The sequence below is a fragment of the Lithobates pipiens genome, unplaced genomic scaffold (assembly GCF_037356315.1).
Source record: "Lithobates pipiens isolate NorthernLeopardFrog02 unplaced genomic scaffold, aLitPip1_a1.2 Scaffold_10, whole genome shotgun sequence".
NCBI lineage: Eukaryota > Metazoa > Chordata > Amphibia > Anura > Ranidae > Lithobates > Lithobates pipiens.
In genome coordinates this window covers 78,375,439-78,390,358 of record NW_027507686.1, presented here as the reverse complement: position 1 = coordinate 78,390,358, position 14,920 = coordinate 78,375,439, and positions in this window count along the sequence as shown.

The following is a 14,920-nucleotide window of genomic DNA, read 5'->3' as shown; positions in this document are numbered from 1 at the left end:
CTGCATCCTTCCCAGCTGCCAGCAGAGTCACCCAGTGCGCCGTGAAAGATAGGTAACGTCCCTGTCGATCCCTGCTGGACCACGAGTCAGCTGTAATATGCACCTTACCACTGACCGCCCTGTCCAGCAAGGCCAAGACATTGCCTTCCAAATGCCGGTAGAGAGCTGGAATTGCCTTCCGTGAGAAAAAGTGGCGTTTGGGAACCTGCCCCAAGGAACCGCACATTCCACAAACTCACGGAAGGGGTCAGAGTCTACCAACTGAAAAGGCAGCAGTTGAAGTTCTAGCAATTTAGTCAAGCTAGCATTCAACCGCTGGGCATGTGGATGGCTGGGAGTGAACTTCTTTCGAAGGTGCAGCAGCTGGGGCAGGGAAATTAGTATGGTACAATCGGACGTCGGTGTACTGATAGCAGATTGCCAGCAAGTACTTGGCTGTGACATACCTAATTCTACACCTTCATTCCTCCCAGTGCAGGTTTCAGAGAGGACTGAAGGTATAGAGCAGTTGGAGATCCTTGCTGATGAGGAGCAAGGAGAAGTCCACTTTGTTCTTTGGTGTGGGTATTTTAAGTACGCTTGATGTAGCTTTGGTGCACACTGTGCATATGGCACAATACACCAACTGTAATTGCTACAGTTGCCTGCGGATAGGATCAGCACAACTCCAGCAATTGGGGTAGCTTTAGGAGCATACTGTGCAGATGGTACAATACACCGGCTGTAATTGCTAGAGCTGCCTGCAGTATAGGATCAGCACAACACCAGCAATTGGGGTAGCTTTAGGTGCACACTGTGCAGATGGCACAATACACTGTCTGTAAGTGCTACAGCTGCCTGCGGATGGGATCAGCAGAACAACAGCAATTGGGGTAGCTTTAGGTGCACACTGTGCAGATGGCACAATACACCGACTGTAAATGCTACAGCTGCCTGCAGATAGGATCAGCAGAACACCAGCAATTGAGGTAGCTTTAGGTGCACACTGGACAGAGTACACAGTACACCAACTGTAATTTCTGCAGCTGCCTGCATTATAGGATCAGAAAAACACCAGCAATTGGGATAGCTTTAATACACCGACTGTAATTACTGCAGCTGTCTGCCAGTGGTATAGGATCAGAAGAACACCAGCAATTGCGGTAGCTTTAAGTGCACACTGTGCAGATGACACAATACACCAACTGTAATTACTGCAGATGCCTGCCTCAGGTATAGGATCAGAAGAACACCAACAATTGGGGTAGCTCTAAGTGCACACTGTGCAGAGTACACAGTACACGACTGTAATTACTACAGCTGCCTGCGGTATAGGATCAGCACAACACCAGCAATTGGGGTAGCTTTAGGTGCACACTGTGCAGATGGCACAATACACCGACTGTAAATGCTACAGCTGCCAGCGGATAGGATAAGCAGAACACCAGCAATTGGGGTAGCATTAGGTGCACACTGTGCAGATGGCACAATGCATCGACTGTAATTGCTACAACTGCCTTTGGATAGGATCAGCAGAACACCAGCAATTGGGGAACCTTTAAGTGCACCCTGTGCAGAATACACAGTACACCGACTGTAATTGCTGCAGCTGCCTGCAGTATAGGATCAGCACAACACCAGCAATTGGGGTAGCTTTAGGTGCACACTTGGCAGATGACACAATACACCAACTGTAATTAATGCGGCTGCCTGCCTGTAGTATAGGATCAGAAGAACACCAACAATTGGGCTAGCTTTATGTGCACACTGTGCAGATGACACAATACACTGACTGTAATTACTGTAGCTGCCTGCCTGCGGTATAAGATCAGCACAACTCCAGCAATTGGGGTAGCTGTAGGAGCACACTGTACAGATGGAACAATACAACGACTGTATTTGCTACAGCTGCCTGCGGATAGGATCAGCAGAACACCAACAATTGGGCTAGCTTTATGTGCACACTGTGCAGATGACACAATACACCGACTGTAATTATTGTAGCTGCCTGCCTATGGTATAGGATCAGCACAACTCCAGCAATTGGGGTAGCTGTAGGAGCACACTGTACAGATGGAACAATACAACGACTGTATTTGCTACAGCTGCCTGCGGATAGGATCAGCAGAACACCAGCAATTGGGCTAGCTTTAGGTGCACACTGTGCAGATGGCACAATACACCGACTGTTATTGCTACAGCTGCCTGCAGATAGGATCAGCAGAACACCAGCAATTGGGGTAGCTTTAGGTGCACACTGGGCAGAGTACACAGTACCTCAACTGTAATTTCTGCAACTGCCTGCGTTATAGGATCAGAAAAACAACAGCAATTGGGGTAGCTTTAATACACCGACTGTAAATTACTGCAGCTGTCTGCCTATGGTATAGGATCAGAAGAACACCAGCAATTGGGGTAGCTTTAAGTACACACTGTGCAGAGTATACAGTACACCGACTGTAATTACTGCAGCCGCCTGCAGTATAGGATCAGCACAACACCAGCAATTGGGGTAGCTTTAGGTGCACACTGTGCAGATGACACAATACACCGACTGTAATTATTGTAGCTGCCTGCCTGCCTGCGGTATAGGATCAGGACAACTGCAGAAATTGGGGTAGCTTTAGGAGCACATTGGGCAGATGGCACAATACACTGACTGTAATTGCTACAGCTGCCTGCGGTATAGGATCAGAAGAACACCAGCAATTGGAGAAGCTTTAAGTGCACACTGTGCAGAGTATACAGTAAACCGACTGTAATTACTGCAGCCGCCTGCAGTATAGGATCAGCACAACACCAGCAATTGGGGTAGCTTTAGGTGCACACTGTGCAGATGACACAATACGCCGACTGTAATTTCTACAGCTGTCTGCGGATAAGATCAGCAGAACACTAGCAATTGGGGTAGCTTTAGGTGCACACTGTGCAGATGGCACAATACACCAACTGTAATTGCTACTACTGCCTGTGGATAGAATCAGCAGAACACCAACAATTGGGGTAGCTTTAGGTGCACACTGTGCAGATGACACAATACACCGACTGTAATTATTGTAGCTGCCTGCCTGCCTGCGGTATAGGAACAGGACAACTGCAGAAATTGGGGTAGCTTTAGGAGCACATTGTGCAGATGGCACAATACACTGATTGTAATTGCTACAGCTGCCTGCGGATAGGATCAGCAGAACACCAGCAATTGGGGTAGCTTTAGGTGCACACAGTGCAGATGACACAATACACTGACTGTAATTATTATAGCTGCCTGCCTGCGGTATAGGATCAGACAACTGCAGAAATTGGGGTAGCTTTAGGAGCACACTGTGCAGATGGCACAATACACTGACTGTAATTGCTACAGCTGCCTGCAGATATGATCAGCAGAACACCAGCAATTGGGGTACCTTGAGGCGCACACTCTGCAGATGGCACAATACACCGACTGTAATTGCTACAGCTGCCTGCGGTAGGATCAGCAGAACACCAGCAATAGGGGTAGCTTGAGGCGCACACTGTGCAGATAGCACAATACACCAACTGTGATTAATGCGGCTGCCTGCCTGTGGTATAGGATCAGAAGAACACAAACAATTGGGGTAGCTTTATGTGCACACTGTGCAGATGACACAATACACCGACTGTAATTACTGTAGCTGCCTGCCTGCGGTATAAGATCAGCACAACTCCAGCAATTGGGGTAGCTTTAGGAGCACACTGTGCAGGTGGCACAATACACCGACTGAAATTGCTACAGCTGTCTGCGGATAGGATCAGCAGAACACCAGCAATTGGGGTAGCTCTACGTACACACTGGGCAGAGTGCACAGTACACCACTGTAATTTCTGCATCTGCCTGCGTTATAGCATCAGAAAAACACCAGCAATTGAGGTAGCTTTAATACACAGACTGTAATTACTGCAGCTGTCTGCCTGTGGTATAGGATCAGAAGAACACCAGCAATTGGGGTAGCTTTAAGTGCACACTGTGCAGAGTACACAGTACACCAACTGTAATTACTGCAGCTGCCTGCAGTATAGGATCAGCACAACACCAGCAATTGGGGTAGCTTTAGGTGCAAACTGTGCAGATGGCACAAAACACCGACTGTAATTGCTACAGCTGCCTGCAGATGGGATCAGCAGAACAACAGCAATTGGGGTAGCTTTAGGTGCACACTGTGCAGATGGCACAAAACACCAACTGTAATTGCTACAGCTGCCTGCGGATAGGATCAGCAGAACACCAGCAATTGGGGTAGCTCTACGTGCACACTGGGCAGAGTGCAAAGCACACCAACTGCAATTTCTGCAGCTGCCTGCATTATAGGATCAGAAAAAAAACAGCAATTGGGGTAGTTTTAATACACAGACTGTAATTACTGCATCTGTCTGCCTGTGGTATAGGATCAGAAGAACACCAGGAATTGGCGTAGCTTTAAGTGCACACTGTGCAGAGTACATAGCACACCAACTGTAATTACTGCAGCTGCCTGCCGTATAGGATCAGCACAACACCAGCAATTGGGGTAGCTTTAGGTGCACACTGTGCAGATGGCATAATACACTGTCTGTAATTGCTACAGCTGCCTGCGGATAGGATCAGCAGAACACCAGCAATTCGGGTAGCTTTAGGTGCACACTGTGCAGATGGCACAATACACCGACTGTAATGGCAACAGCTGCCTACGGATAGGATCAGCAGAGCACCAGCAATTGGGGTAGCTTTAATACACCGACTGTAAATTACTGCAGCTGTCTGCCTGCGGTATAGGATCAGAAGAACACAAGCAATTGGAGTAGCTTTAAGTGCACACTGTCCAGAGTACACAGTACACCGACTGTAATCACTGCAGCTGCCTGCCGTATAGGATCAGCACAACACCAGCAATTGGGGTAGCTTTAGGTGCACACTGTGCAGATGGCACAATACAGCGTCTGTAATTGCTACAGTTGCCTGCAGGATAGGATCAGCAGAACACCAGCAATTGGGGTAGCTTTAGGTGCACACTGTGCAGATGACATAATACACCGACTGTAACTACTGTAGCTGCCTGCCTGCGGTATAGGATGAGCACAACCCCAGCAATTGAGGTAGCTTTAGGAGCATACTGTGCAGATGGCACAATACACCGACTGTAATTGCTACAGCTGCCTGCAGATAGGATCAGCAGAACACCAGCAATTGGGGTAGCTTTAGGTGCACATTGTACAGATGGCACAATAAAACGACTGTAATTGCTATAGCTACCTGTGGATAGGATCAGCAGAACACCAGCAATTGGGATAGCTTTAAGTGCACACTGTGCAGATGACACAATACACCGACTGTAACTACTGTAGCTGCTTGCCTGTCTCTGGTATAGGATCAGCACAACTCCAGCAATTGGGGTAGCTTTAGGAGCATACTGTTCAGATGGCACAATACGCTGACTGTAATTGCTACAGCTACCTGCGGATAGGATCAGCAGAACACCAGCAATTGGGGTAGCTTTAGGTGCACACTGTGCAGATGGCACAATACACCGACTGTTATTGCTACAGCTGCCTGCGGATAGGATCAGCAGAACACCAGCAATTGGGATAGCTCTAGGTGCACAATGGGCAGAGTGCACAGTACATCAACTGTAATTTCTGCAGCTGCCTGCGTTATAGGATCAGAAAAACACCAGCAATTGGGGTAGCTTTAATACACCGACTGTAATTACTGCAGCTGTCTGCCTATGGTATAGGATCAGAAGAACACCAGCAATTGCGGTATCTTTAAGTGCACACTGTGCAAAGTAAACAGTACACCATCTGTAATTACTGCAGCTGCCTGCGGTATAGGATCCGAACAACACCAGTAGGGATGAGCCGAACACCCCCCGGTTCGGTTCGCACCAGAACTTTCTAACGGACCCCGCGTTCGTAATGAACGTTAGAACCCCATTGAAGTCTATGGGACTCGAACGTTCGAAATGGAAAGTGCTAATTTTAACGGCTGATATGCAAGATACTGTCCTAAAAAGGGTTTGGCGACCTGACTCAGGGGACATGGGTCAATGCAAAAAAAAGTTTTCAAAACGGCCGTTTTGGCGGGACCACTGATTTTAATGACAATTAAAGTGAAAAAAAAAGAAATATTCCTTTAAATGTGGTGCCTGGGGGGTGTCTGTAGTATGCCTGTGAAGTGCCACGTGTTTCCCGTGTTTAGAACAGTCCCTGCACAAAATTACATTAAACGGAAATAACACCATTTAAAACTGCTTGCGGTTTTAATGTTATATCTGGTTCCTGCAATATGGTTGAAAATCATTCAGAAAAATGGCATGGGTAGCCCTCCCTGCCCATTACCAGCCTATTTGGGTCTTGTACGCATATTAAGGGGAACCCCATACCCATATTAAAAAAAGGAAATGCGTGTGGCCCCCAGGCCCTATATACTCAGAACAGCAGTATACAGGCGGTGCAAACAAGACAGGGACTGTGTAGGCTTGTTGTGTTAAGTTGAATCTGTTTGTAATTTTCAACTGGTACATTTTTAAAATGTAGCTCCAGTCAAAAAAACTATTTTTAAGCTTTTTGGAAAACATAGGGAAGGGTTATCACCCCTGTATAATTTGTTTTGTCGTTCATCTTTTTTCATCTCACTTGCTGTTGTCTCCTTCCGTTTGCAAGTAGGAGATGTTTGTAAATTGGATGTTTGAAAGTAGGGGCCTGCCCTATATGCTCTGCAGAAATGGCGGAACAAGGTGTTGGTTTTGCCACAACATTGTAAGCCCTCAAAGTGACTCTTGGTGGGCGCTGGAGCGCCCTGCTGTGAACGATTATATCAAGAATTGTAATTACATGCCATTGTTGAACAGTGGTAGAAAAATTGACCTTTGGTGGTTGTGGTGCTGGTGCCACAACACTATAAGTCCTCACCGTTACTCTGGGTGGGCACAGGAAGGGGCCCTCCTGTGAAATATTATATCAAGAATTGTAATTACATGTCCCTGTTAAACAGGGGCAGAAAAATTGGGCCTTAGGCACTGGTGCCATCACACTGCAACCTCTGCCATATACTCTAGTTTTATTGCAGGAATTAGCCCTGCTGCAAAGCATTGCATCAAAAATTTTAATTAAACGCCCCTGTTAAACAGGGGCAGAAAAATTGGGCCTTAGGCACTGGTGCCATCACACTGCAACCTCTGCCATATACTCTAGTTTTATTGCAGGAATTAGCCCTGCTGCAAAGCATTGCATCAAAAATTGTAATTAAACGCCCCTGTTAAACAGGGGCAGAAAAATTGGGCCTTAGGCACTGGTGCCATCACACTGCAACCTCTGCCATATACTCTAGTTTTATTGCAGGAATTAGCCCTGCTGCAAAGCATTGCATCAAAAATTGTAATTAAACGCCCCTGTTAAACAGGGGCAGAAAAATTGGGCCTGAGGCACTGGTGCCATCACACTGCAACCTCTGCCATATACTCTAGTTTTATTGCAGGAATTAGCCCTGCTGCAAAGCATTGCATCAAAAATTGTAATTAAACGCCCCTGTTAAACAGGGGCAGAAAAATTGGGCCTTAGGCACTGGTGCAATCACACTGCAACCTCTGCCATATACTCTAGTTTTATTGCAGGAATTAGCCCTGCTGCAAAGCATTGCATCAAAAATTGTAATTAAACGCCCCTGTTAAACAGGGGCAGAAAAATTGGGCCTTAGGCACTGGTGCCATCACACTGCAACCTCTGCCATATACTCTAGTTTTATTGCAGGAATTAGCCCTGCTGCAAAGCATTGCATCAAAAATTGTAATTAAACGCCCCTGTTAAACAGGGGCAGAAAAATTGGGCTGTTGGCATCACCCAGAACCAAAAATGTTCTTCCAACATATCAGCGGAGGAGGAAGAGGATAGACAATCAACATAACAGGACAGTCACTCAGCATCAGCATAGGCAGTCTTGAAGGGATGTGGTATTTCAAAAAAAATTATTCGGTTACATCAGCTTCAGGTGCTTGGTAGCTGTGGGTGATCCAAGACTGATTCATCTTGATGAAGGTCAGTCGATCAACTGATTCGGTGGACAGGCGCACCCTGTGATCGGTAACAAAGCCACCAGCAGCACTGAAGGTGCGTTCCGAAAGAACGCTGGATGCAGGACAGGCCAGTAGCTCAATTGCATACTGTGCAAGCTCTGGCCAGTGATCCATCCTCAAGACCCAGTAAGCCAGAGGATTTTCAGTGGGAAAGGTGTCCAAGTCTGACCTTGCCCCTAGGTATTCCTGCACCATGTAAATTAGACGCTGGCGATGGGTGCTGGAACCAATCATACCTTGGGGCTGCGGACTAAAAAATTGTCTGAAAGCATCAGTCAGACGCCCACCTTCTCCACCGCTCCTTCTGACTGATGCCTCAGCAACACGTTGTCCAGGACCAGGAGTTTGTGACCTCCCAGTCTCTGGGAACGCATTGCACAGAGCTTTCTGCAAGGCCTCCCGGAGATGTCTCACCCTCTGCTCCCTCTGCGATGGCAAGGTAAGGTCGGCAACCTTACCCTTGTACCGTGGATCAAGGAGAGTGGCCAGCCAGTAATGGTCCCTCTCCTTGATCCGAAGAATACGAGGATCCTTCCGCAGGCTTTGCAGGATCAGGGAGGCCATGCAGCGTAGGTTAGCTGAGGCATTCAGTCCGGAGTCCTCTGGGTCACTAAGGACAACATGATCCGCAGCTACCTCCTCCCAGCCACGTACAAGTCCACGTGTTTCTTGGGACTGTAAATAATCCCTATAAGACTGCTGCTGCTGATGCTGATGCTGAGTGCCAGCCTCCACCTCCATGCTGACACAATCATCCTCCTCCTCCTCTTCCTCCTCCTCACCCTCTTCCTGTGTGATGGGTGGCACAGCAGGAACACTGTCTGGATAAAGGGGGCCTTGAGAGGCAAGGAAGTCCTCCTCTTCCTGGCTCTGTTCTGCCTCAAGTGCCCTGTCCATTATTCCACGCAGCGTATGCTCCAAGAGGTGGACAAGAGGTACAGTGTCACTGATGCATGCACTGTCACTGCTCACCATCCTTGTGGCCTCCTCAAACGGTGACAGGACAGTGCATGCATCCCTGATCATGCCCCACTGGCGTGGTGAGAAAAAACCAAGCTCCCCTGACCCTGTCCTGGTGCCGTAGTCGCACAGGTACTCATTGATGGCCCTCTGCTGCGTGTGAAGCCGCTGCAGCATGGCCAATGTTGAGTTCCATCTGGTGGGCATGTCACATATAAGGCGGTTCTTGGGCAGGTTCAACTCCTTTTGGAGCTCAGCCAGCCGAGCACAGGCATTAAATGATCGGCGGAAATGCACACAGACTCTCCTGGCCTGCTTCAGGACATCCTGTAAGCCGGGGTACCTGCCCAAGAACCGCTGCACCACCAGGTTAAGGACGTGAGCTACACAGGGCACATGGGTCAGTTGTCCCTGTCGGAGGGCGGAGAGGAGGTTGGTGCCATTGTCGCAAACCACCATTCCTGGCTTAAGCTGGCGTGGCGTCAACCACCTCTCGGCCTGCCCCTGCAGAGCTGACAAAACATCCGCCCCAGTGTGGCTCCTGTCCCCCAAACAAACCAGCGCAAGCACGGCATGGCATCGTTTTGCCTGCGTACTTGCGTAGCCCCTGGAACGCCTACGGAGCACCGCTGGTTCTGAGGACAGAGCACTGGAAGAGGCCATGGAGGAAGAAGAAGAGGAGGGGGTGGAGGAGAGAGGTGTGTCACAACCAATAGTAGCATTTTGGAGGCGTGGTGGCGGAACAACCTCCAACACTACTGCACCTTGTCCTGCATCCTTCCCAGCAGCCAGAAGAGTGACCCAATGGGCCGTGAAAGACAGGTAACGTCCCTGTCCATGCCTGCTGGACCATGAGTCAGCGGTAATATTTACCTTACCGCTGACCGCCCTGTCCAGCGAGGCAAGGACATTGCCTTCCACATGCCGGTAGAGAGCCGGAATCGCCTTCCGTGAGAAAAAGTGGCGTTTGGGGACCTGCCACTGAGGAACCGCACATTGTACAAACTCACGGAAGGGGGCCGAGTCTACCAACTGAAAAGGCAGCAGTTGAAGTGCTAGCAATTTAGCCAAGCTAGCATTCAACCGCTGGGCATGTGGATGGCTGGGAGTAAACTTCTTCCGCCGGTCCAGCAGCTGGGGCAGGGACATTTGCCTGCTATAATCGGATGTGGATGTACCACTAGCAGAGTTCCCGGAAGCACTTGGCTGTGACACACCTAATTCTACACCTTCATTCCTCTCAGAGCAGGTTTCAGAGAGGACTGAAGGTCTAGTGGGGTTGGAGATGCCAGCTGATGAGGAGCAAGGAGAGGTCCGCTTTGTTCTTTGGTGTGGGTCTTTGAGGTACGCTTGCCAACGAGCTGCATGGCAGGTCAACATATGTCTGGTCAAGCATGTGGTGCCCAAGCGGCTGATGTTTTGGCCACGTGAGATACGCTTGAGACATATGTTGCAAATAGCAGCGGTGCGATCTGATGCACTCGTCTCAAAAAAGGCCCACACCAAAGAACTTTTAGAATAACGCGCAGAGGAAGCGCTCTGCGCAGGCGGAGCTCTGCGGTGTGATTCAGTCGGTGTGCTGCCCCTAAGCTGGCCCCCGGAGCGCATCCTGCCTCGTTGGACATGTGCCTCCTCCTCCTCCTCCTCCTCCCTCCTTCCAGGCACCCACGTGGAGTCAGTGCCCTCATCATCCCCTCCCTCTTCATCGCTGTAGTAAACCTGGCAGTATGCTGCAGCTTGTGGAACATGACTGCCAGATTGCTGGGCTTCTTGAGCATCCTCTCTCTCTGCGCTCACGCTACTGCCTTCCACTAGCTGAGTGTCATCATCAGAGCCCACCAAACACTGGGCATCCTCCTGGAGCATGTACCCAACACTGTGCTCAAAGAGTTCAGGAGACTCCTCAGGAGGACGTGGTGGGTCTAGGGAAGGAGTCCCTGATGATGACATTGAGAGGAGGGAAGACGATGCGTTGGCAGCTGCTTTGCTACTACCCTGAGACTGGGTGAGAGAGGATGAGGAGGATGAAGAGGGCTTGGTCATCCACTCTACCAAGTCGTTGGCAGGTTGCGGTTCAACATGTCCAGCTGCAGAAAAGAAGGACAAGCATGTCCCATGGCCACGTGCTGATGACAATGCACCGCGTCCACGACCAGCACTGTTGTCTCTAGACACAGAGCCTGCTTGCCCTCTTTTATCGGCTCGCGCCTGTCTGCCTCTCCTTGCTGGCCTTCCAGACATGGTAATGGCCTGAAGGGAGTTGGGTAAAACAGTAGTTGGGTAGTTAATATTGTGCTGTAGGCACACAACACCCACTAACTCCTGCAGATGCCTTTTTTATAGAACAGCAGAGTTAAAGGGGTATATACAGATGTATACTGTGCTGTGCTGGAAGCACACACAACTTCCAATAACTCCTGCAGATGACAATTGGGCCCAAATAGAGAACAGCTATGTAGGTGGATTATAGCGGTATGTACTGGGTACAGAGCACGCAGACAGCACGCACTATCTCCTGAGTGACACTACTGACTGCAAGCGCTATTATTAAAGATGGACCACTAGCTATATAGGTGAGGTGAATATCACGGTGTATACTGCGGTCAGGGCACACAGACAATAACCAGAAAACAGCAGAGTTAAAGGGGTATATACAGATGTATACTGTGCTGTGCTGTGCTGGAAGCACACACAACTTCCAATAACTCCTGCAGATGACAATTGGGCCCAAATAGAGAACAGCTATGTAGGTGGATTATAGCGGTATGTACTGGGTACAGAGCACGCAGACAGCACGCACTATCTCCTGAGTGACACTACTGACTGCAAGCTCTATTGTTAAAGATGGACCACTAGCTATATAGGTGAGGTGAATATCACGGTGTATACTGCGGTCAGGGCACGCAGACAATAAACAGAAAACAGCAGAGTTAAAGGGATATATACAGATGTATACTGTGCTGTGCTGTGCTGGAAGCACACACAACTTCCAATAACTCCTGCAGATGACAATTGGGCCCAAATAGAGAACAGCTATGTAGGTGGATTATAGCGGTATGTACTGGGTACAGAGCACGCAGACAGCACGCACTATCTCCTGAGTGACACTACTGACTGCAAGCTCTATTGTTAAAGATGGACCACTAGCTATATAGGTGAGGTGAATATCACGGTGTATACTGCGGTCAGGGCACGCAGACAATAACCAGAAAACAACAGAGTTAAAGGGGTATATACAGGGTATATACAGATGTATACTGTACTGTGCTGTGCTGGAAGCACACACAACTTCCAATAACTCCTGCAGATGACAATTGGGCCCAAATAGAGAACAGTTATGTAGGTGGATTATAGCGGTATGTACTGGGTACAGAGCACGCAGACAGCACGCACTATCTCCTGAGTGACACTACTGACTGCAAGCGCTATTGTTAAAGATGGACCACTAGCTATATAGGTGAGGTGAATATCACGGTGTATACTGCGGTCAGGGCACGCAGACAATAACCAGAAAACAGCAGAGTTAAAGGGGTATATACAGATGTATACAGTGCTGTGCTGTGCTGGAAGCACACACAACTTCCAATAACTCCTGCAGATGGCAATTGGCCTCAAATAGAGAACAGCTATGTAGGTGGATATAGTGGTATGTACTGGGTACAGAGCACGCAGACAGCACGCACTAACACTACTGACTGCAAGCTCTATTATTAAAGCTAGATCACTAGCTATATAGGTGAGGTGAATATAGTGGTGTATACTGCGGTCAGGGCACAGACAGTAACCACTACACAAGAGCAAGATAGTAAATCAGCCAAAAACGATTGGTGTGTAACTGTGTTGAAGGTACACAGAACACCCACTGCTTCAGACGCCAACACACTACACGAGGCCGCCTCAAAGGCGGCCTTATATAGTGTGGGGCGTGCACTACACAGCCTGAGCTATGATTGGCCACAGGCAGGATGCCTGTGGCCAACCATGGCTCTCCTCGCTGCTGGCGCTGCGATTGGCCAAGCATGCGGGGTCACAGTGCATGCTTGGCCAATCGTGAGCCAGCAATGCATTGCGCCATCGCAGTGCATTGTGGGCCACACGAATTTTGCCGCGAACGGCCCAAACGTTCGGAATTCGGCGAACGCACGAACGACCAATGTTCGAGTCGAACTTACACGAAGCTCATCCCTAAACACCAGCAATTGGGGTAGCTTTAAGTGCACACTGTGCAGAGTACACAGTACACCGAATGTAATTACTGCAGCTGCCTGCAGGATAGGATCAGGAGAACACCAGCAATTGGGGTAGCTTTAGTTGCACACTGTGCTGATGACACAATACACCAACTGTAAGTACCGCAGCTGCCTTCCTTAGGTAAAGGATCAGAAGAATACCAGCAATTGGGATAGATTTATGTGCACACTGTGCAGATGACACAATACACCGACTATAATTACTGTAGCTGCCAGCCTATGGTATAGGATCAGAAAAACACCAGCAATTGGGGTAGCTTTAAGTGCACCCTGTGCAGAATACACAGTTCACCGACTGTAATTGCTGCAGCTGCCTGCGGTATAGGATCAGCACAACACCAGTAATTGGGGTAGCTTTAGGTGCCCATTATGCAGATGACACAATATACCAACTGTAATTAATGCGGCTGCCTGCCTCTGGTATAGGATCAGAAGAACACCAACAATTGTGGTAGCTTTATGTGCACAGTGTGCAGATGACACAATACACCGACTGTAATTACTGTAGCTGCCTGCCTGCGGTATAGGATCAGCACAATTCCAGCAATTGGGGTAGCTTTAGGAGCACACTGTGCAGATGGCATAATACACTGACTGTAATTGCTACAGCTGCCTGCGGATGGGATCAGCAGAACAACAGCAATTGGGGTAACTTTAGGTGCACACTGTGCAGATGGCACAATACACCGACTGTAATTGCTACAGCTGCCTGTGGATAGGATCAGCAGAACACCAGCAATTGAGGTAGCTGTAGGTGCACACTGTGCAGATGGCACAATACACCAACTGTAATTGCCACAGCTGCCTGCGGATATGATCAGCAGAACACCAGTAATTGGGGTATCTCTAGGTGCACACTGGGCAGAGTACACAGTACACCAACTGTAATTTCTGCAGCTGCCTCAGTTATAGGATCAGAAAAACACCAGCAATTGGGGTAGCTTTAATACACTGACTGTAATTACTGCAGCTGTCTGCCTATGGTATAGGATCAGAAGAACACCAGCAATTGCGGTAGCTTTAAGTGCACACTGTGCAGAGTACACCAACTCTAATTACTGCAGCTACCTATGGTATAGGATCAGAACAACACCAGCAATTGGGGTAGCTTTAAGTGCACACTGTGCAGAGTACACAGTACACCAACTGTAATTACTGCAGCTGCCTGCAGTATATGATCAGCAGAACACCAGCAATTGGGGTAGCTTTAGGTGCACACTGTGCAGATGACTCAATACACCAACTGTAATTGCTGCAGCTGCCTGTGGATAGGATCAGCAGAACACCAGCAATTGGGGTAGCTTTAGGTGCACACTGTGCAGATGGCACAATACACTGACTGTTATTGCTACAGCTGCCTGCGGCTACGATCAGCAGAACACCAGCAATTGGGGTAGCTTTAATACACCGACTGTAAATTACTGCATCGGTCTGCCTGCGGTATAGGATCAGAAGAACACCAGCAATTGGAGTAGCTTTAAGTGCACACTGTCCAGAGTACACAGTACACCGACTGTAATTACTGCAGCTGCCTGCCGTATTGGATCAGCACAACACCAGCAATTGGGGTAGCTTTAGGTGCACACTGTGCAGATGGCACAATACACAACTGTAATTGCTACAGCTGCCTGCGGATAGGATCAGCAGAACACCAGCAATTTGGGT